Here is a 22,804-nt window from a genome sequence, read left to right on the forward strand (position 1 = left end):
CTTTTTAATTTTACATGTTAATCCTGGAAAATAAAGAAACATTTACTCACTACCCGTTAAAACCTATTGGTCGAACACGGGGATAGTGTGTGACAATGTTTAGTTATTGAATATAGTATGTGTATACTAAATGCCAAGGTACAAACATTCTATTATCTTACATGTATTTATTTATTTTCTTTTATTTTTTTATATTATAAATAAAGGAACTGGGTAAATTTAACAAACCACTGTATTGCGAACATTCTTCTTTTTTATCATTTTTTTTTAATTTTTTTTTTTAATTTCATTCACTTGTTAAGTCAATCAAACAACTTATAGTTGCTTATTAGCAACTTAAATGAAATTAATCGTTACCGCTCCACAAATTATTTTACTTAAGTTGTGTTTATATGATCTGTAAGTTTCATCGATTCAAAGTGCTTATTTTTGAAAAAATTTGGTTTCAAAGTAAAATTTTTAAAAATTTAAATTTTGAAAAATATGATTTTTTTCAAAATAACTTAAAAATTGTTAGAGATACCAAAAATCTCGAAAAACAAAAAAAAGTTAGATTTGCTTTTCTGAATATCATGTATTCTTTTGTTTTTCTGCTAGACAAAAATTGATAGATTTGGTGTTTCTAAATTTGCATACACTCGTGATCAGTGACTCGTTCAAACCCTTTTAACTACAGCCCTTTCAATAATAAGGACTTTGAACCGATGAAACTTACAGATCATATAAACAATATATACACGAGTCAAGAAACTTGTGAAGTCGTAACGATTAAGTTCATTTAAGATAATAATTAGGGGGTGATTTTCTAGATTTTTTTACCAAAACCACAAGGGACTAACTTTATTTTGAGCGTAACTTGTTTAATTTTGATGCTAGAAATTTTTTTATAAAACAAAAATGAAGCGTTTTTTAAACACTTTAAATAAGTTATAATGAGTTTTCCCCGAAATGTGCTTCATTTTTGGTTATTTCACGTTAAAGTATTCCGTTTGGAATTTGACGAATATGAACCTATTTTTCATTAGCTATAACTCTGCTTCTACTAGGTGTAGAGACGTGATATATACACCATTTTTTTAAATTTTTTACAGGATATATTTTTGCTATAGTATTTTTACTACAAAAGCGATATTACGTAGGTCAAAATTTTTGACGTAAGAGAACTGTCAAAACATTAGAATGTGACTTTTCATTATTGCCATGTTTATGTTTTAACAGTTCTCTTACGCCAAAAATTTTTACCTACGTAATATCGCTTTTGTAGTAAAAATACTATAAGAATGTTTTTTCGACAAAATACTTACTATTTGAGTTATTTGCGAAAAACCGTCTAAAAGCGTGGTTATTTTGTTGAAAAAATGAAAATATTCACTGCCAAATAACTTGAAAAGTATTGACTTAGTGAAAAAACTCTATAGAGCAAAAGTTACTTCAAATTAGCCAGTTTATCCATTTCCTAACTTTTTTAAACGAATATATTTTCACCCCCAAGACGGGGTGAAAACCACCCCTAGGGCAAAAGCACATATCAACACAATATCACTTTTTTTCTTTAACTTGTTAGCTATGTGTGTGCCAAATTTCATGTCAATCCAAGCGGTTCTTTAAAATTTAGAGATTTTGCAATATTTTACCGTTAAACGACGGACTATATATATTATTTCGGGATATACCTTCGACAAGGCTTAATATAAATGGTAAATACATAACAGGCGTCTCAATGAACAAACTCCGATATGCACATGAGATTAAGACTATTATTATTCACTATAAGAATAGTGAAAGACTGTAAGAAATTATGAACAAGTTTATATGCCTGCGTTCTTGGTTAACATTTGACTTAGATGCTGCTTTAGATCTTGAGCCCTGCTTTAGATCTTGAGCCCTGCGGGCTCTCGTGTCTATTGCCAGACAACAAATTTTCGAAAAACTGTCGCATTATTTTCAATTTATTCTCACTCTCTTGTGATATTATACCTGATAATTTTTGATAATATCCCGTCGTCAAGTAAATTACGTCAAATGCCCTTCGTTGCTACGAAAAAATACATTCAGTGACATTAATGACAATTAATGTTTTAAAAATTATAAAAGTGATGACTTTCAAGCGTCAAATATTAATAACAACTGTGTGTTTAATTGTACTATGTAATTTGTACTTACATAAATAAATTACAATAAAATTTTGGTTTTGAACTGTTTTATTCATGAAATAATCGAAACAAAATGGCACTCGATCTCTAAAATTATTAACGAATTTTTGCCCTCGTGACACTGACATAATTTCACTTCCCCTCGGGTCGTGAAATTAAAACTGTCAAAGTGTCACTCGGGAAAAATTCGATAATTTTAGAGCTCTTGTGCAATTACTACTGATAATTTTTTCTGATATTGCTTATATTTTCATTTTGTTGCATTCTCTAGTTCGATATTTTACTGCTTTCACCCCCATACATTTTATTATCTTTAATTTATCAGTACCATGCAGACTAACTGACCTAAGGCCCATGTTTATAATTCTTTGACGTTTTACTCGCTTCAGAGACATGATCATTCAACATAGTTTTCGAGCGCCACTTTGTAAAATTATTTTAAATAGGGTTGATTATAATATGGCAAGACTCTGTGGAAGGCTCATTTTAAATTCTTGCCATAATGTCTACACAAATATCAATTTCATTTCAAACACCTTAAAATGTTAATTTGAATTATAAATGAATGTTTAAGGGGAACGGAACAAAATGCAAAATTTTGACGCATGTCAAAATTTTCAATGTGTTTTAAATTCATATTTTTCGAATCCTGAGAAAACTAATAAATATTTTTGAAAAATTTAAACGCAGAATGAAAGATTACATTATTACCGAGGGCGAAAGTCCCTGAAAACTTCTATAATGTTTATTTTAATAAGTTGCAGGGGTGAAAATAAAGGAGAAAATTTAGTGTGATTTTTAATTGCAAATATTTCATTCAAAAGAAACTTTTTACTTATTCTAAGGGACCCTCGGCCCTCGGTAATAAAGTCTTTCATTCTGCGTTTAAATTTTTCAAAAATACTTATTATTTTTGTCACGATTCGAAAAAAAATGAATACATTTAAAACACATGGAAAATTTTGACATGGGTCAAAATTTTGGATTTTGCTCCGTTCCTCTTAAGTTTATCTTCTAAACAATAAAAGTTAAATCAATATTTTCCCCTGAAAGTTGCCATATTTAATGTAGTCTGGGCTGCTTATCGGAGAATAGGCCATTTTTGGGAAAAGTTATTTACCAGCAATTTTATTGCTGGAATCGAATTATAAGATCCTATATATTAATAATATAGGTATGCAAAGTCCTCAGATAGTGTGCTACTTTTTTTATAAACAAAATGGCGCACGAAAATCGTGTTTTTTTCAATTATTGCTCTATAACTCCGAAGATTTTAAATTTACAACAAAAACACCAAAATAAAAATTCACCGTGATTAAATTCTGCATAGAGACGCGTTTCTCATGATCTGCTCCGACGAAAATTTTCCTCGGAAAATGCGGGTTTTCCCAATAAAATCTTTAATTTTCAAATAAAGTTTTAGATAAGTAATTATCTACCAATAATTAAATAATTTGGTGACTTAAAAGCCTTTTTGGTTTAGATTATAGTTACAGAAGCTGATGAAAATTAAACGAATATTTTAGCAACAATTCAATTGTTAATTAATAATTTACGGTCGCAATAATAACCAAAATAATTATGATACACTGATCAAGCTTTGAAATCTTATAAAGATGACATGCCTATTTAATATTTTGTCGACAAAATATGAATTTTTTATTTTTTTGGATAATCTTTAAATGTTTAAAAAAAAATAGTTATAAACAAATTAACGTTTCTCAGAAAGTTTTTATTATATTATAATTTTAAAAAATAGCTAAAATGCGCATTTTAAATATCTTTAAAATAAATGCTTTAAAACTTTTTTGCAACCATTTGTAAAAAAGTTATGAAACAGCAAAGTAAACATACGATTACTACTGTGTTTATAATATTTTTTAATTCTTTCAAAGCGTAGAAGTGAGTTTAAAGTACAAGCTAATTATTTACAAAAAAATATCGATTATCAGTTTAATAGTTATATTTTAATTAAAGATTATAAATATATGTTTTTGTAATTTACACGCACGAAAGTAGAGTACTGTAGCTAAAATTTTCACTCGGAGCGACGACCGGCCGCGTGATGTACACTTTTAATAAATAATGCATGCTGCGTGTCAGTCGCTTCGAGTGAACATTTTAGCTCTGACTTTGTATCAGGCCTACGTTTGCGCTAAAAATTACAAAAAAAAGTATTTTTAATCTTTGATTAAAATATAACCATTGCACTAATTTTCGACATTTGTGAGTAATTAGGTTGTACCATAGACTAACTTTTAAGCTTTGAAAAAAATTAAAACAAATTATAAACAACGGAGATTTGGTATATTTACTTTGCTGTTTCATAACTTTTTTGCAAATGGTTGGAAAATTTTTTTAAAGCATTCATTTTCAAGACCTATCAAATACGCATTTTAAGTATTTTTTAAATTAGAATATAATAAACAATTTCTGAGAAATCTTAATTTGTTTATAACAATTTTTTTAAACATTTAAAGATTATGCAAAAAAATGAAAAATTTATATTTTGTCGACAAAATATTAAATAGTCATCACACCTTTATAATCTTTCTAAGTTTGATCAATGTCTCATGATTATTTTGGTTGTTATTGCGACTGTAAATTGTTAATTAACAATTCAATTGTTGCTAAAATATTCGTTTTATTTTCACCGGCTTCTGAATTTATAATCTATAACAAGAAAGCTTTTATTTCACCAAGCTATATAATTATTGATAAATAATTACTGGCCCAAAAAATTTATTTGAAAATTCGAGATTTTGTTGGGAAAACCCACGTTTTCCCAGGAAAATTTTCATCGGAGCAAATCGGGAAAAACATGACTCTATGCAGAATTAAATTAAGGTGAATTTTTATTTGAGTGTTTTTGGTGTAAAGCTAAAATCTTCGGAGTTATAGGGCAATAATTGAAAAAAATACGATTTGTCGGCGCCATTTTGTTTATAAAAAAAGTAGCACACTATATGCGGACTTTGCATACCTATATTAATAATATATAGGATCTTATAATTCGATTCCAGCAATAAAATTGCTGGTAAATAACCTTTCTTTGTACTTTACTAATTAGACCAGCGTATTATAACTATTTTTTTTCTTCAAAATTTAAAGATTATGCAAAAAAAGAAAAATTTATATTTTGTCAATAAAATATTAAATAAGCATCTCATCTTTATAATCTTTATAAGTTTGATCAATGTATCATGATTATTTTGGTTATTATTGCGATCGTAATTTGTTAATTAACAATTGAATTGTTGCTAAAATATTCGTTTAATTTTCACCGGCTTCTGGAATTACAATCTATACCAAGAAAGCTTTGATGTTACTAAGTTATTTAATTATTGATTAATAATTACTTACCGAGAACTTTATTTGAAAATTAGAGTTTTTGTTAGGAAAACCCGCATTTTTCGAGGAAAATTTTCGTCGGAGCAAATCGTGAAAAACATATCTCTATGCAGAATTTAATTGCGGTGAATTTTTGTTAAGGTGTTTTGGTTGTAAAGTTATAATCTTCGGAGTTATAGAGCTATAATTGAAAAAAATACGATTTGTCGGCGCCATTTTGTTTATAAAAAAAGTAGCACACTATCTGCGGACCTATATTATTAATATATAGGATCTTATAATTCGATTCCAGCAATAAAATTGCTGGTAAATAACTTTTCCATGAATTTTGCTAATTAGCCCAGAGTAATGCTCTTATTTAAAATTTTCCTAAAAAATGATTACGTCATAAAACCTCATCAAAACCTATAGTGCGGCTATTATTTGATGAATAATAATAACTTTGATAACTATTTTGAGGTTTTTTGTGCGACAATTGGTAATCGTTTGGGTGTCCAAAATAACTTAAAATTACCTTCCAAATGATATATTACTTCGTTCGTCACTTTTTAGAATAACGTCACTGAACTGTCATAAAAACTATAAACAGGTGGTTAGTTGTTACGCAAAAGTGAGAGGGGGAGCACGCTATGCTTAAATTAATGTATTTTATTTCTTATTTTATTTTTTATTTCTGGTAAATCTATATTATAATGTAAGCTTCCTGAATAAATAAACATTATTATTAATTATTATTGCCTCTTACGTCCCCGACATAAAGTAAACAAAATAGTGAACACTATATTATACCCTATTGAAATCCCAACACAAGGTATATAGCGGGGCGGACACAACCCACATAATCTTTAAGGTTTCTACACAACCCACATAATCTTTAAGGTTTCCGGCACGTAGCGTAGTCTCCGAAAAACCTGATTTTACATAGAGGTGTCTAATACGATACGTTCCAGACAGTGTGAATTGTTCATATTTAAAACCATTAAAATCAATATTTTTCGGAAACTAAACGCTACGTGCTGGAAACGATGAGTGCATGATAATATGTAGAAACCTTTAATGGAAAAGAGGGTTGAATGATACCTCATTTTAAAGGTCGTGCAACCACCTTTTCAAAAATACCACAAACATTATATTTCTTTTCAGCACTTTTGTGGAACCGTACAGATAGTAAGTATGTATTAGGTATCGAGTTCTGAATCGAGTTTTTTTTTGGATCATTGGAGTATTTTGATTATTCTTTGTAGTATTTTTGAAAAAATTAATTTTGGAAAAACCGTAAATATATTAAGTATGGAGTTCAGAAGGGACCAAATTATAGAGGGTGACGGTACCTTTTCAAATTGACACACTATAGATATAATATATTCAGAAACTGAGTGATTTACATTGCATAAGCAAGCCGTCAGATTGACAATTTTACACTAGTTTAATGACATGTTCATTTCAATTTTTAAAATTCGTGGGGTCCTTTTTTGGTTTTGTTATAGGTCCACGTTAAATAGAATATCCCTATTTTTGACGTTGTTGCAGATTTACTATTGATTTTGTACTAGAGCGATTTAAACTTTTTTTAAATCGCATTTAGCTTTCCACCTACTGATGCGTTCGTTGCCTCCTCTAATGATCCTTGTAAACAACAGACCAGTTAATTTAAATTTCACTTAAGCCTCGTCAATGGAAGCCTAATATTGGAATTCACCTCTATTTAGATTATATTGGGGTTTTGACAAATATTTATGTTTTTACTTCATTTCTCCAAATCTACTACTGGTCCCATCAATTTATCAAAACAAATATGTTAAAATAATCGTTTTGTAAAGTTCCGTGATATTTTGTTTACGCATTCACAGGCAGTGCACTTTATTCGACATCATTAGGTTTTTAAAAGGTGAGTTGTTATTGAGTAAATTATCCATAAAACTTTCGTGTTTTAGGATGGCATTGGTTAACATTTTTTTTGGTGTTTTGATGGTGTTATCCATGTAAAAAATACCGGAACTAAAAAAATCGTTTAATATAGGCAGATGAGTATGTTTAACCTTTTATTTTAGCACACAGATATATACGAAAATAGTTTTGGGTATCTAGGATCAACAAAATAAAAACAAACGATGGATTCAACCGTTTTTTTATAGAAGTTCCTTTTAAACTTGCAAACTTTTGTTTTCAACAATTCCACAAAATTTATTACAATTTACTGCCACTACCTGTTTCGGCAGACTGCCATTATTAAGTGATGTATTTTTACTATACGTCTACAATTTATTAGGCTATTGATTATATTTTTTAGAAAGGAATTACAACGTTAACGGGTTTTTATTGTTTCATATAGTCAATGGACCTCCAAATATGAAAAACCCGCGGAGAGCTACTATTTAAAGGGGTGAGTTTTTGAGAAAGGGGTGAATTAGTCCCTAGGCATAGGGTGAATTAGAGTGAGTTCTATGCACTTTTGGTACAAACAATCTACAGGAAAATTGTTCCAAGTTAAATTTACTATCGAAACATCACATTTTAATGTCAAAAATATTTCTTTTTACAAAACCATATTCAAAAGAAAAGCAAGAAAAAAACACGAAAGATAGCAATGTTGTTTTTTGCCTCATTCCTTTTTTCCACGGGGATATAGGTATAGGCATTGCTTCACAGAAAAAAAACTTCCATCCTCTCTCTTTAAAGTGACGTTTCGTAAAAGTTTATTTACCAGTTAATTTAAATTTCACTTAAGCCTCGTCAATGGAAGCCTAATATTGGAATTCACCTCTATTTAGATTATGTTCACGGGGTTTTGACAAATATTTATGTTTTTACTTCATTTCTCCAAATCTACTACTGGTCCCATCAATTTATCAAAACAAATATGTTAAAATAATCGTTTTGTAAAGTTCCGTGATATTTTGTTTACGCATTCACAGGCAGTGCACTTTCTTCGACATCATTAGGTTTTCAAAAGGTGAGTTGTTATTGAGTAAATTATCCATAAAAGTTTCGTGTTTTAGGATGGCATTGGTTAACATTTTTTTTTGGTGTTTTGATGGTGTTATTCATGTAAAAAATACCAGGAACTAAAAAAATCGTTTAATATAGGCAGATGAGTATGTTTAACCTTTTATTTTAGCACACAGATATATACGAAAATAGTTTTGGGTGTCTAGGATCAACAACATAAAAACAAACGATGGATTCAACCGTTTTTTGATAGAAGTTCCTTTTAAACTTGCAAACTTTTGTTTTCAACAATTCCACAAAATTTATTACAATTTACTGCCACTACCTGTTTCGGCAGACTGTCATTCTCAAGTGATGTATTTTTACTATACGTCTACAATTTATTAGGCTATTGATTATGTTTTTTAGAAAGGAATTACAACGTTAACGGGTTTTTATTGTTTCATATAGTCAATGGACCTCCAAATATGAAAAACCCGCGGAGAGCTACTATTTAAAGTGGTGAGTTTTTGAGAAAGGGGTGAATTAGTCCCTAGGCATAGGGTGAATTAGAGTGAGTTCTATGCATTTTTGGTACAAACACGTCTACAGGAAAATTGTTCCAAGTTAAATTTACTATCGAAACATCACATTTTAATGTCAAAAATATTTCTTTTTACAAAACCATATTCAAAAGAAAAGCAAGAGAAAAACACGAAAGATAGCAATTTTGTTTTTTGCCTCATTACTTTTTTCCACGGGGATATAGGTATAGCCATTGCTTCACAGAAAAAAAACTTCCATCCTCTCTCTTTAAAGTGACGTTTCGTAAAAGTTTCTACGATTTACAGTTTTAAACCTATGATTTTTCACATTTTGCCACTCACAGCGATTTTGGCACATTTTCCTTGTTACTTCTCAAACATTGTTCTGTAACTTTTTTCTACGTAGCTTTAGGTATATGCAATTTTACATGTAGTAGGAAGAAAAGTCAATTATCTTTAAAATGTTCTATTGTAGAAGGCTGTATGAGTATTTTTAAGCAAGATATGGTTGTTCAAAATTTTTAACTTAATGATTTTTGATATATTTTACGATTATTTTTAAATTTCTTATTATAACTTTTTTTATTGTATATTTTGGTATATACATTGTACAACAAAAAAAGCTTATTTTCTTTACTTTAAAATGGTGTGTTGTAAAAAATTCTAGGACTATTTTTAAACAAGATATGCTTTTTCAAAATGTGACATATACACATGCAATAGGTCCCACTAAGTTGGAACCATATTGAAAACTTTTTTATTATTACCTTTATAAAAAAAATTATTCTTTTTAAAATAATCTGCTTAAAAAGTCTAGAACCCAGGATGCAATCATAAGATATCAAATTTTATTAATAGTGTACGAGGTATGTTAAAAAATATGAATTTCGCTCAAGAGTAAAGTACCTTTATATTTCACAATATCGAAAAGTGTTATTAAGAAAAGTTATTTGAAATTAAAAATTATGTTATAATATGCAATTATATTCATCTAATTGAAAAAAATTTAAAAAGTTTAAAATTTTTCTCAAATTACGGATACCCTTGGATATACTACGGATATCTTGTTTAAAAATAGTCCTAGAATTTTTTGCAATACACCATTTTAAAGTAAAGAAAATAAGCTTTTTTTGTTTCATAATGTATATACCTAAATGTATACAAGAAAAAAAGTCATAATGAGGAATTTAAAAAATAATCATTAAAAATATCAAAAATCATTAAAAGTTTAAAACCTTGAAAAAGCATAACTTGCTTAAAAAGAGCATTATAATCTTATACAATAGCAATAGACCATTTTAAAGGTAACTGACTTTTCTTTCTACTTAATGTACCATTGCATATATGTATATTGAAATGCGTAGAAAAGAATTACAGAACAATGTTTGCGGAATAATGGAAAAAGGAAAAATGGCCCAAAAATGCAGTGCGCCGCGAACTTTGAATAATCCTTTTTAGTCTGGGCGGATTATCGGAGAATAGGCCATTTTTGGGAAAAGTTATTTACCAGCAATTTTATTGCTGGAATCGAAGATTATAATTATATATGTTAATAATATAGATATGCAAAGTCCGCAAATAGTGTGCTACTTTTTTATTAACAAAATGGCGCCCCCAAATCGTGTTTTTTCAATTTTTGCTCCATAACTCCGAACATTTGAACTTTACACCAAAAACACCCTGATAAAAATTCACCGAAATTAAATTCTGCATAAAGTCATGTTTTTTAATAATCTTTAAATATTTAAAAAATAGTTATAAACAAATTAACGTTTCTCAGAAAGTGTTTATTATATTCTAATTTTAAAAAATAGGTAAAATGCGTATTTCAAAGATCTTGATAATGAATGCTTTAAAACTTTTTTGCAACTACTTGCAAAAAAGCTATGAAACAGCAAAGTAAACATACGATTGCTACGTTGTTTATAATTATTTTTAATTCTTTCAAAGCGTAAAAGTGAGTTTAAAGTACAAGCTAATTACTTACAAAAAATATCAACTTCTATCAAATATCAAATATTCAAAAAAATTAAAAATTTACATTTTGTCGACAAAATATTAAATAGGCATCTCATATTTATAAGATTTCAAAGTTTGATCAGTGTATCCTAATTATTTTGGTTATTATTGCGACCGTAAATTATTAATTAACAACTGAATTGTTGCTAAAATATTCGTTTAATTTTCACCGGCTTCTGGAACTATAATATAAACCAAGAAAGCTTTTATGTCACCGAGTTATTTAATTATTGGTAGATAATTACTTATATAAAACTTTATTTGAAATTTAAAGATTTTGTTAGGAAAACCCACATTTTCCGAGGAAAATTTTCGTCGAAGCAAATCGGGAAAAACATGCCTCTATGTAGAATTAAATTGGGGTGAAATTTATTTGAGTGTTTTTGGTGTAAAGTTAAAATCTTCGGAGTTATAGACCAATAATTGAAAAAACACGATTTGGGGGCGCCATTTTGTTAATACAAAAAGTAGCACACTATCTGCGGACTTTGCATACCTATATTATTAATCTATAGGATCATATCTAATATTCGATTCCAGCAACAAAATTGCTGGTAAATAACCTTTCTTTGTACTTTACTAATTAGACCAGCGTATTATAACTATTTTTTTTTTCAAAATTTAAAAATTATGCAAAAATACGAAAAATTTATATTTTGTCGATAAAATATTAAATAAGCATCTCATCTTTATAATCTTAATAAGTTTGATCAATGTATCATGATTATTTTGGTTATTATTGCGATCGTAAAGTGTTAATTAACAATTGAATTGTTGCTAAAATATTCGTTTAATTTTCACCGGCTTCTGGAATTACAATCTACACCAAGAAAGCTTTAATGTCACTAAGTTATTTAATTATTGATTAATAATTACTTACCTACAACTCTATTTGAAAATTAGAGATTTTGTTGGGAAAACCCGCATTTTCCGAGGAAAATTTTCGTCGGAGCAAATCGGGAAAACAAATCTCTATGCAGAATTTAATTGCGGTGAATTTTTATTTGGGAGTTTTTGTTGTAAAGTTAAAATCTTCGGAGTTATAGAGCAATAATTGAAAAAATACGATTTGTGGGTGCCATTTTGTTTATAAAAAAAGTAGCACACTATCTGCGGACTTAGCATACCTATATTAATATATAGGATCTTATAATTCGATTCCAGCAATAAAATTGCTGGTAAATAACTTTTCCATGAGTTTTGCTAATTAGCCCAGAGTATTTTCGGAAACTATAAATCCTAGAGACTTTTACCAAACTTCATTTTAAAGAGGAAGAATGGAAGTTGTTTTTCGCTACAGCAATGCCTATACCTATATCCTTGTGGAAAAAATTTATGGGGCAAAAACCAAAATTGCTTTCTTTCGTGTTTTTTCTTGCTTTTCTTTTGAATATATTTTTGTAAAAAAATACTTTTGACTTTGGAATGTGATATTTCGATAGTAAATTTAATCTGAAACAATTTTCCGGTAGACGTGTTTGTACCAAAAGTGCATAGTACTCACCCTAATTCACCCTGTGCCTAGGGACTAATTCACCCCTTTCTCAAAAACGCACCCATTTAAATGGTAGCACGCCGCGGTTTCTTCAAATTTAGAGGTCAATTGACCATGTGAGATAACAAAATCCTGTTGACGTTGTAGTTCCTTTTAGCTCCCTTATTTTGAACCTAATCAATAGCCTATATAGTCTTTTACTAATAAATAAGTTGAGAAGGGGGGAGCTGTTTGTTTCAAGTTGGTCATTCAGAATATTATAACTAGTGTATTTAAAAAATACTAGATCCTTTGTAAAAGGTATATTTAAAACTCAATAAATAAGAGTTAAGATATCGCTTTATAGAAGAATACTGAGAATATCATGGACAGCAAGGATCACGAACAAGGAAGTTCTAGGAAGAATAAAGAAGGAACCAGAGATTCTGTTTACCATCAAACGCATAGAAAATTGCAGTATCTGGGACAGGTGGCCCTTATGATGGTTCCTGTTTATCTGAACCATGTCAGATAATTGAGGGGTGGTTACCCCCTACCATAAGGATTGATGAAGTAACAATACTCACTGTAGATTCATTTATTGGTACGTTGAAGTAACTACGGTAAAGAGCTGGTGGTATATTATTTAGTAACTGTGATGTTTACTCGTTGGGATCTCAAATACCAATGACTAATCTTTTCGCCATGAAAGTAGAACTCAAAGTGGATTCCCCTGTTTACTATTTGGTATAAATAAAAGTGAGAGTGTTTAGTAAAAGTGCTGAATCGACTAGATTATACATAACGAATACTAATTGTTATTTCAAACTGACCTTGTATCGAAAATCGACACATTGATGTGGTAATATAGGTCAATCGTATTTATTATAAACAAACGTATTTGTTTTACCAAAGACATTTAATTATTAAAAGAATTTGTCTTAATAAGATGATTACTGAGATGCAGTGTATCCCAATATCAAAATTCAATCTGAAACTTAACCCACGAAAATGTCAATTTTTTAGAAGAGAAGTAACATATTTAGGTCATGATCTTTCTCAGGAAGGAGTATCACCAGACAAAGCGAAATATGCAACGATTGAACAATACCCGACACCTAAGACAGCGGAAGAAACAAAAAGATTCGTAGCATTTTGTAACTATTATAGACGTTTTATTCAAAATTTTGCTGAAATATGCAGACCACTCAACAGATTATCAAGAAAAGGAGTAGAAGTTTTTGGACAGAAGAATGTGAAAAAGCATTCAATAAGCTTAAATCATCTCTGATGAAGCCACCGATCCTAAAATATCCAGATTTCAAAAAACAATTCATCCTAAAAACAGACGCATCCAACGAGAGTTGTTCAGCAATTTTAAGTCAAGATTATAACGGAACAGATCTACCAATAGCATACGCATCAAGAAGTTTCAATAAAGGAGAATGTAATAAACCTATAATCGTTAAGGAATTACTAGCGATTCATTGGGGAATTAATCATTTCAAATGTTATTTATATGGAGCACCAACATTTTTAGTCAAACGGATCATAAACCCCTAACACATTTATTTGCAATGAAAGAACCAATTTCGAAACTTACAAGGATCAGATTAGATTTTGATTAAATATTGACATGTTAAAGGGGCCGTCCTGCAATAACGTAACAAAGTTTATTAACATTACAGAAATATTTAATCTACAACAAATAATTAATGAACCTACTCGAATCACAGCTACTGGTGAATCACTTATTGATGTCATTTTAATTTCAAATCAAAACGATTCTTACATTCATGGTAATAAAGAACTATTTATTACTTCTGATCATCAGTTAGTATTTTGTGCATTAAAGTTTGATATCAGTAATAAAGAAAATGTTATATATACAAGAAATTTAACTAACATAGATAAAAATTTATTGGAAGATTTTTTATATTCGTCTCCTTTCGAAGAAATATTTCGGTTAGAAAATATTAATCATAAAGTTTCACTGTTTAATCAGTTAATGGTAAATATTTTTGATACATTAGCTCCTATTAGAAAAAGAAAAAACAAAAAAATAAATCCTCCATGGCTTACAGATAACATAAAACTATTGATAAAGCTGAGAGATAAAGCTCTTTCTAAATACCGAACAACAAAACGTCCAGCTCATTACCAGTATTACAAAGATTTGAAAAATTTCACTACTGTTGCAATAAGAAACGAAAAAAGGGGGTATTTTAATTTTTGTGTGAATACTTATGGTAGAAATAGTAAACAAATGTGGCAACAAATCATAAAGTTGGATATTCGTTCGAAACCGGCAAATAGAGAAATACCGCAAAATTTAGATAATCCTATTAATATAAATAATCATTTTCTTTTAGTAACTGGTAATATGACTGAGCCAGATCAGAACTTATTACTTTTCTATAATAATAATTTAAAGAAAAATTTTAATGAATTATTGAATTTCATCACAGTTAATACAAATACTGTGTATAAATATTTACTAGAAATTAAAACTAAAGCAGTGGGAGTCGACGAATTACAAATTGACATGCTTTTGCTATGTTGCCCATACATTTTACCATTCATAACTAATATTGTTAATACCTGTATTGAATTATCAGTTTTTCCCGATGAATGGAAAATATCAAAAGTTTTTCCTTTGCCTAAGAAATCCAACATAACTAGTATGAGTGAACTCAGACCTATTTCCATTTTATCTGTGTTGTCGAAAGTTTTAGAAAAAATAATAAAAAATCAAATTGAACAACATACAAGTCAATATGATATTTTACCAACTAGTCAGTCAGGCTTTCGGCGGGGCTACAGCTGTGCAACAGCGCTATTGGAAGTTACCGATGACATACTTCGAGACATAGATAAGGGAAATTCTAGTATACTAATACTTGTGGATTATACAAAAGCTTTTGATACAATAAATCATCAGTTATTATTCAATATTTTGCATTATGTAGGGTTCTCTCCAAATGCTATTAAATTTATTAAACATTATCTTACTAACAGATCTCAGTTTGTGGAAACAAGTTCGGGAATATCTAATAAAAAAAATATATTTTGTGGTGTGCCCCAAGGTTCAGTTTTGGGACCGGTTTTATTTTGTCTATATGCAAGTAACGTATCTACTGTTTTAGAAAATTGTAAAGCTTACATTTATGCAGATGATACTCAGATAAAAATTAGTATAAGAGTTCGATAGTATTATCACAAATGAACGTATTAATACTAGTCCAGAAAGCCACTGCGCATCCGCTAGGAAAAATATTCTAATTCGGATTTTTTGCACAATCTTACTCAAAAAGGACTCCTTTTAACAAATTTCCATGTTGCCAGGACCAAAAGGTGGTCAAAAATTTTTTAAACGTTTTTTTTTTTGTTTTTTTCCTAAAATTAGTTTTATTGCATGGAAACAAGTTTTTTTAGGTTTTTTGGATCATTCCAAACAGAAAAGGTCTTTAGTGACTTTTTTCTAAAAATGATAGTTTTTGAGATATAAGCGATTAAAAATTTAAAAATTGCGAAATCGGCAATTTTTAACCCTCAAAGACTATGTGGAAAACTGAAAATTTGAATGTTGCCAAGGTAGGTACATATTCTTTAAATATCGATTGATGAAATCCCGAAGAATTTTTTGCAATACAATATTCAAAACACCTTTGTTTTTTAATTGCGAATCAAGCGTGCGCGACACTATTTTCCACCGACAGTATGGTGCAAATGAAAGGAATAAATTCGTTATTTCGAAAATCGGCGACTTTAAGGAAAAATCCCGAAACAGGTCGATTTTTATTTTTAAGTTACGATATTGTGGCATATATGGTATACTAGTGACGTCATCCGTCTGGGCGTGATGACGTAATCGATGATTTTTTTAAATGAGAATAGGGGTCGTGTGGTAGCTCGTTTGAAAGTTTCTTCAATTCTCCATCAAGTAATGTAAACATTTACATAATTTTTTATACAGGGTGTCCTTCTACTTCTTTTCTGTCAAATAATTTAATTTAATAAAAATTTTTTGGACACCCTGTATAAATAATTATGTAAATATTTATATTACTGAATAGAGAATTGAAAAACCTTTCAAATGAGCTAGCACACGACCCCTATTCTCATTTAAACAAATCATCGATTACGTCATCACGTCCAGATGGATGACGACACTAGTATACCATATATGCCACAATATCATATTTTAAAATTAAAAATCGACCTGTTTCGGGTTTTTGTCTTAAAGTCGCCGGTTTACGAAATAACGAATTTATTCCTTTCATTTGCACCATACTGTCGGTGGAAAATAGTGTCGCGCACGCTTGATTAGCAATTAAAAAACAAATGAGTTTTAAATATTGTATTGCAAAAAACTCTTCGGGATTTCATCAATCGATATTTAAAGAATATCTACCTACCTTGGCAACATTCAAATTTTCAGCTTTTCACATAGTTTTTGAGGGTTAAAAATGGCCGATTTCGCAATTTTTCAATTTTTAATCGCTTATATGTCAAAAACTACCATTTTTAGAGAAAAGTCACTAAAGACCTTTTCTCTTTAGAATGATCCAAAAAACCTAAAAAAACTTTTTTCCGTGCAAAAAAAATAATTTTAGGAAAAAAAAACAAAAAAAAACGTTTAAAAAATTTTTGACCACTTTTTGGTCCTGGCAACATGCAAATTTGTTAAAAGGAGTCCTTTTTGAGTAAGATTGTGCAAAGAATCCGAATTAGAATATTTTTCCTAGCGGATGCGCAGTGGCTTTCTGGACTATACTGAATTGTCAAAACTTGTAAACTTTTCAAAAAGACATCAGTTAATCATAAATCCCACTAAAACTCAAATGTTAGTGTTCGGAAAAAACAAAGACGTCATTTCAGAGCAACTATCAGTCTCAATTGATGGTGTTGATGTATTATCTGTTAATGTGGCACGAAATTTAGGTTTAGAATTAGATACAGATCTCAAATTTGGCAGTCATGTGAATAAGTGCATTGAACGGGCTTATACCAATCTAAAAATGCTTTTTCCGCATCGTCACATTTTAGATCAAAAGACAAAAATTTTATTGTGTGATACAATGGTTCTCAGTCACTTTAATTATTGTGATACAGTATATGGTCCGTGCCTTGACAATATAGAAACAACACGTATTCAAAGGGCTCAAAACTCTTGTCTCCGGTACATCTACGGTATCAGAAAATTCGAAAGAATTAGCCATAAACTGATTGAAGCTAAATGGTTAAATATGAAGAGTAGAAGAGAGTTACATTTGACCACATTGTATCATAAAATAATATTATATAAGTCTCCACCATATTTATACAATAAAATTACGTTTCGCAGTGATGTGCACAAAATACATACTCGTTTCAGAGGCCAAATATCACCACCACCTGCTCACCGAACTACTAAATTTCAAGGATCATTCACATATATGATTTTTAAAATATATAACCAAGTACCCCAACATCTAAAATATCTACCAATAAGTACGTTTAAGACTAAGTACAAAAGTATTTTACAAGAAAGTAAACAGCAATTCTTTTTCTTTGTATTTTTTTTTTAGTGTCATATATCATTTGTTTTTGTTTATAGTAATAAAGGGATGACACTTCATTGTATCAGCCTAGCTGTTTGTCATCTCTTTTTTGCAGAAATGTATTATTGAATTTAATATGTAAGTATTATAATGTATTGTTACATATCATTCTGCAAATAAAACATATTATTATTATTATTATTATTTAGAGGAATACGATTTCGAAATAGAGTATATAACAAGGAAAAATAATTACGCAGACAGCCTTTCAAGAATAACATTACATCAACTAAAGAACCTATACATAGATAATACCCATATATTAGCTATAACACGAGCTCAAGCAAGAGAAAAGAAGAAGGAAGCAAGGCAAACGAAGGCAGAAAGTGAACTCCCACTACAGCCAGAAGCCCCCAGACAGACAGTAAGAAAGGTACTAAATAATTTAGAGGCGCATAGACTACCAATTTTGTCTTTTGGAGCAGAACTAATCTCACCAAGGCTGAGCATTAGAGTCAAAAACAAAATAAAATGCAGCAAGAGGATAGCCACAGGATTCAATCATTTCGATTTAAACCAAATGTTGGCACAGCTTGATAAGCTGGCGGTAGAGAATGCAATACGTAAAGTAAAGATATACGTAAACGATATTATTTTTAAATTGTGCACAATAGATGAATTTATTAAACAAGGAAACAAAATATTGAAGAATGTAGAAATATACATATGTGAAGTACCAGAAACAATAGAAGATGACAAAGAAAAACACAGGTTAATAGAAGAATATCATAATCACCCGATGTTTGGAGGACACGTAGGAAATAACACTAATAAAGAAGCTAAAAGCAAGATTTAGATGGAAAAATTTGGAAAAAGACGTAAGAAAATACGCTAAACAATGTCATAAATGTCAAATTAACAAACCGAAAAGAACACATGTCGAAAAATTCGTGATATCGGACACTTCTTCCAAACCATGGGACATAGTATACATAGATACGATAGGTCCATTCACTAAAAGTAACGAAGGTAATAGATACTGTATAACAATGTTATGTGAACTTACTAAATACGCGGTCAGTATACCCGTGTGCAATAAAGAAGCAGAGACAATAGCCCGAGGAATTTTTGATCATTTTATACCAACATACGGACTCATGAAGCAAATAAGAACAGAGCAAGGCACAGAGTATAAGAATGAAGTAATGCAGGAACTAACAAAGCTACTTAAAATAGAGCACAACTTCTCAACGGCATACCATCCACAGTCCATTGGAAGTTGCGAAAAACTGCACAGAACATTAAACGAGTATGTAAGAGCATTCATAGACGAAGACAGAGAAAATTGGGACGTGTGTTGCAGAATGTTCACATACTGCTACAATTCAACCCCTAACGCGTATCATGGTTACACACCGTTTGAACTGTTATATGGCAGGAAGGTTAACCTACCAGAAGACCTTACACAGGAGATTCAACCATGTTACAATATAGATGCTTACTACAATGAGTTACGCTACAAACTACAAAGCGCACACGAGAGAGCTAGAACCTTCTTACTAAAGCACAAAAAAGAGCGACAAGAAAATAACAATCTCAAAGCAACACCACAACACTTAAAAATAGGAGACCTAGTCCTGGTAAAAAGGGAAGAGAATGGTAAGTTTGATAGTCTTTATGTAGGCCCCTTCGCAATAACAGAGGTAAACAACGTTAATTGTAAGATCAAAACAGAAAACAATAAAATCAAGGAAATACATAAGAATAGATTATATGCTTACAATCCGAGAACACAGTGAGTGACAAGTGAAACGGGAACAATGTTGATAACGAACATTTTTATTTTTTTTTGTATTTAATTATTAGTTATAGCAAATAAAATTTAACTTGTATTTATTAAAACGCAGTAGGCAGTTGGTGGTATTATCAGGAAATTTTCTTCCTTTTCCGTAGTCAGAAAATTTTTGGAGGAAAAGGGAAGATGTATTGGGATACACTGCATCTCGGTAATCATCTTATTAAGACAAATTCTTTTAATAATTAAATGTCTTTGGTAAAACAAATACGTTTGTTTATAAAAAATACGATTGACCTATATTACCACATCAATGTGTCGATTTTCTATACAAGGTCAGTTTGAAATAACAATTAGTATTCGTTATTTATAATCTAGTCGATTCAGCACTTTTACTAAACACTCTCACTTTTATTTATACCAAATAGTAAACAGGGGAATCCACTTTGAGTTTTACTTTCATGGCGAAAAGATTAGTCATTGGTATTTGAGATCCCAACGAGTAAACAACACAGTTACTAAATAATATACGACCAGCTCTTTACCGTAGTTACTTCAACGTACCAATAAATGAATCTACAGTGAGTATTGTTACTTCATCAACCCTTATGGTAGGGGGTAACCACCCCTCAATTATCTGAGATGGTTCAGATAAACAGGAACCATCATATGGCGATCCTGGCAGGATCGCCATCTAATATATCTGGTAACTAAAGTGGTTGCTAAGTTTTCTTTTCAATGTTAAGTAGTTAAGGGAGAATAAAACATCTTCACTCGACGAACACCAAGTTTATTCTGATTTCTCATTGTATTATTTTTGACAATCAAACTATGTTCTTGTAATCATCCACGGGTTGCTTATTCAGCACCCATGGCTCAATATTTAGAACACCTAATATTTAAACAAACAATGAAGGTAAATGTTAGTCGATATTACACAATCTTGACCCAGTTCAATATTGGATATTATTTTACATCTATTAATTTATCTTGTAATACTTATGAAAATCTTTATCTCTCTTATTCCAGGACACCCTTAACATATGTGAGAAAATTTAAATTTTGAAATTTCACCCTCTCACCCCCCCAAAAGTGTTCCATTATACATCAAGCTTAAACGTGCGAAATTTCATGAAAATCGGTGAATATTTAGAGGTGGCCCCGGGTCTGGAAATTTCGTATATTCGTTATTCATGTTAGTATATTGCCATTATAAAATAATGGGATATATAAAATAATTTTAATAATATATTAATAAAAATAAATAATTTCTATGATCTTTAACACCCATAAGAAAGATTGACTACAGTTATTACTTCTTATTTTGTTTTGTTTTCAAGATTTCGCTTTTTATAGAGCCCGGAAACATTTTTCTATGCTGCGCGACTACTTGCAAGAGCTTTTGCAACTGTTCTCCCTTATTAGTGAGTTTTTGTTAAGGTCTTCAATTATTGCAACTCATCTTTCTGTCCTATCATTTGCCGTCACGAAATTCTTCACCATCTTTTAAGCTGCCTTGAAACTTTCATCATCTTTCCATTGAACCGGATCTCTTTTTAAAAAGTCATCAGGAAGTCCAAGCATGTTGAAGAATTGTTTGGAGTTTACAGTAAAAACTTCTCCAGACATTTGCTCTCCAAAAATGCATAATGTTTCATATCAGTAGGACGTTTTAGATGATGTTCAGCAGCTTCATTCTCCATAGCTGCAACCATTAATCTTTTGGATTCTGGAAGTATCCTGGAATCAAAAAGACTCATCGGAAAGAGATGTTCAGATAGATATCATAAGTGTTTTTGAAGTTTTTTCTCGTTACGATGGCACTTCTTTTGTTAAGGAGCTGTTTCCTAAGTCGAAATCATTGAATGGCGCTTCAATAGCTAATGGTGCTTGTATCTAGTCCCTCAAATATACGCTGACTGCGAAGAGCGCTTATTAACAATTCCCTTCGGCTCCGAATCTGTGATTAATTGGCTGTGAAGCAACCACATCTTTATAGCATAGATAAATTTAGACCTCCATCTCGCCTCTGCGTGGCTCCAGGGTAATAGAAACGAACCAGTTGGAAGCCAGTTCAAAAGTACTTTTGTCTATAATTGAACAGCTGTCTTGAATCTTTCGAAAATACTTATTTGGAGGCTAGATGAATTACTACTCATTACCTCATCAAACACAGATTCAATTATAAGTTCCGAAATGTGGTGGCGGCAGGTTAAAAAAAGTAAGTCCTTTCTGGAGTTATGCTGAAGAATGGTACATGTTCCAGACTTCAGCCCCGAGTCGCATGCAGTAGTATCGAAACATAGAGCTGCGACTTCATGAACATCATGTATCCTACAAACATTCCAAAATGGCATTTGTCTGGGCAATTCCCATTCCATTGTGTAATTTTGGAACACCCAGCAGCTGTTCATATCCACGATTGACATTTGACACAACAACAGAAAGGCGATCCACATGTTTCTTGGAAGTTAAGTCCTCCATTAGCTCACCGTCCAAATGAACAATAACAGGTCCAAAAATTAAAAAGTTTTTTTTTTAATTTTGTTGCAATCTTGAATCGAGTTATCTCTCTCTCGCGCTGAATATAGTTGCGATTGATGACTAACGAGATTACATCATGACCAAGACTGGATACTACATCACTAATAATAAATGTGGCTGTCTTGTACGATACCTGGGTTCCATCGAGGGAAGACGAAAGTTCAGAAGTCATAATTTTGATTCGTGCTCTTTTAGGTAAGGTTTCACCTTCAGAAGTCGCAGCAGCACCAACGTTAGCACATCATTGTTGTCCAAGTCCATTTAACCTTCACCAATTTTAATATTCTTTATTCCTGTGCTTAATTGTAACTGACAGGCGATTAATTATTAATATCTTTTACATTATTGGCAGAAATTCGTAGTACATGACTAATTTCAATTGCATGGGGTCTCAGGGGCCCGGGGCCACCTTTAAATATTTTCAGATTTCAATAAAAAATTATATTTTTAAG

Source organism: Diabrotica virgifera, chromosome 7 (genome assembly GCF_917563875.1).
Source record: "Diabrotica virgifera virgifera chromosome 7, PGI_DIABVI_V3a".
NCBI classification, from domain to species: domain Eukaryota; kingdom Metazoa; phylum Arthropoda; class Insecta; order Coleoptera; family Chrysomelidae; genus Diabrotica; species Diabrotica virgifera.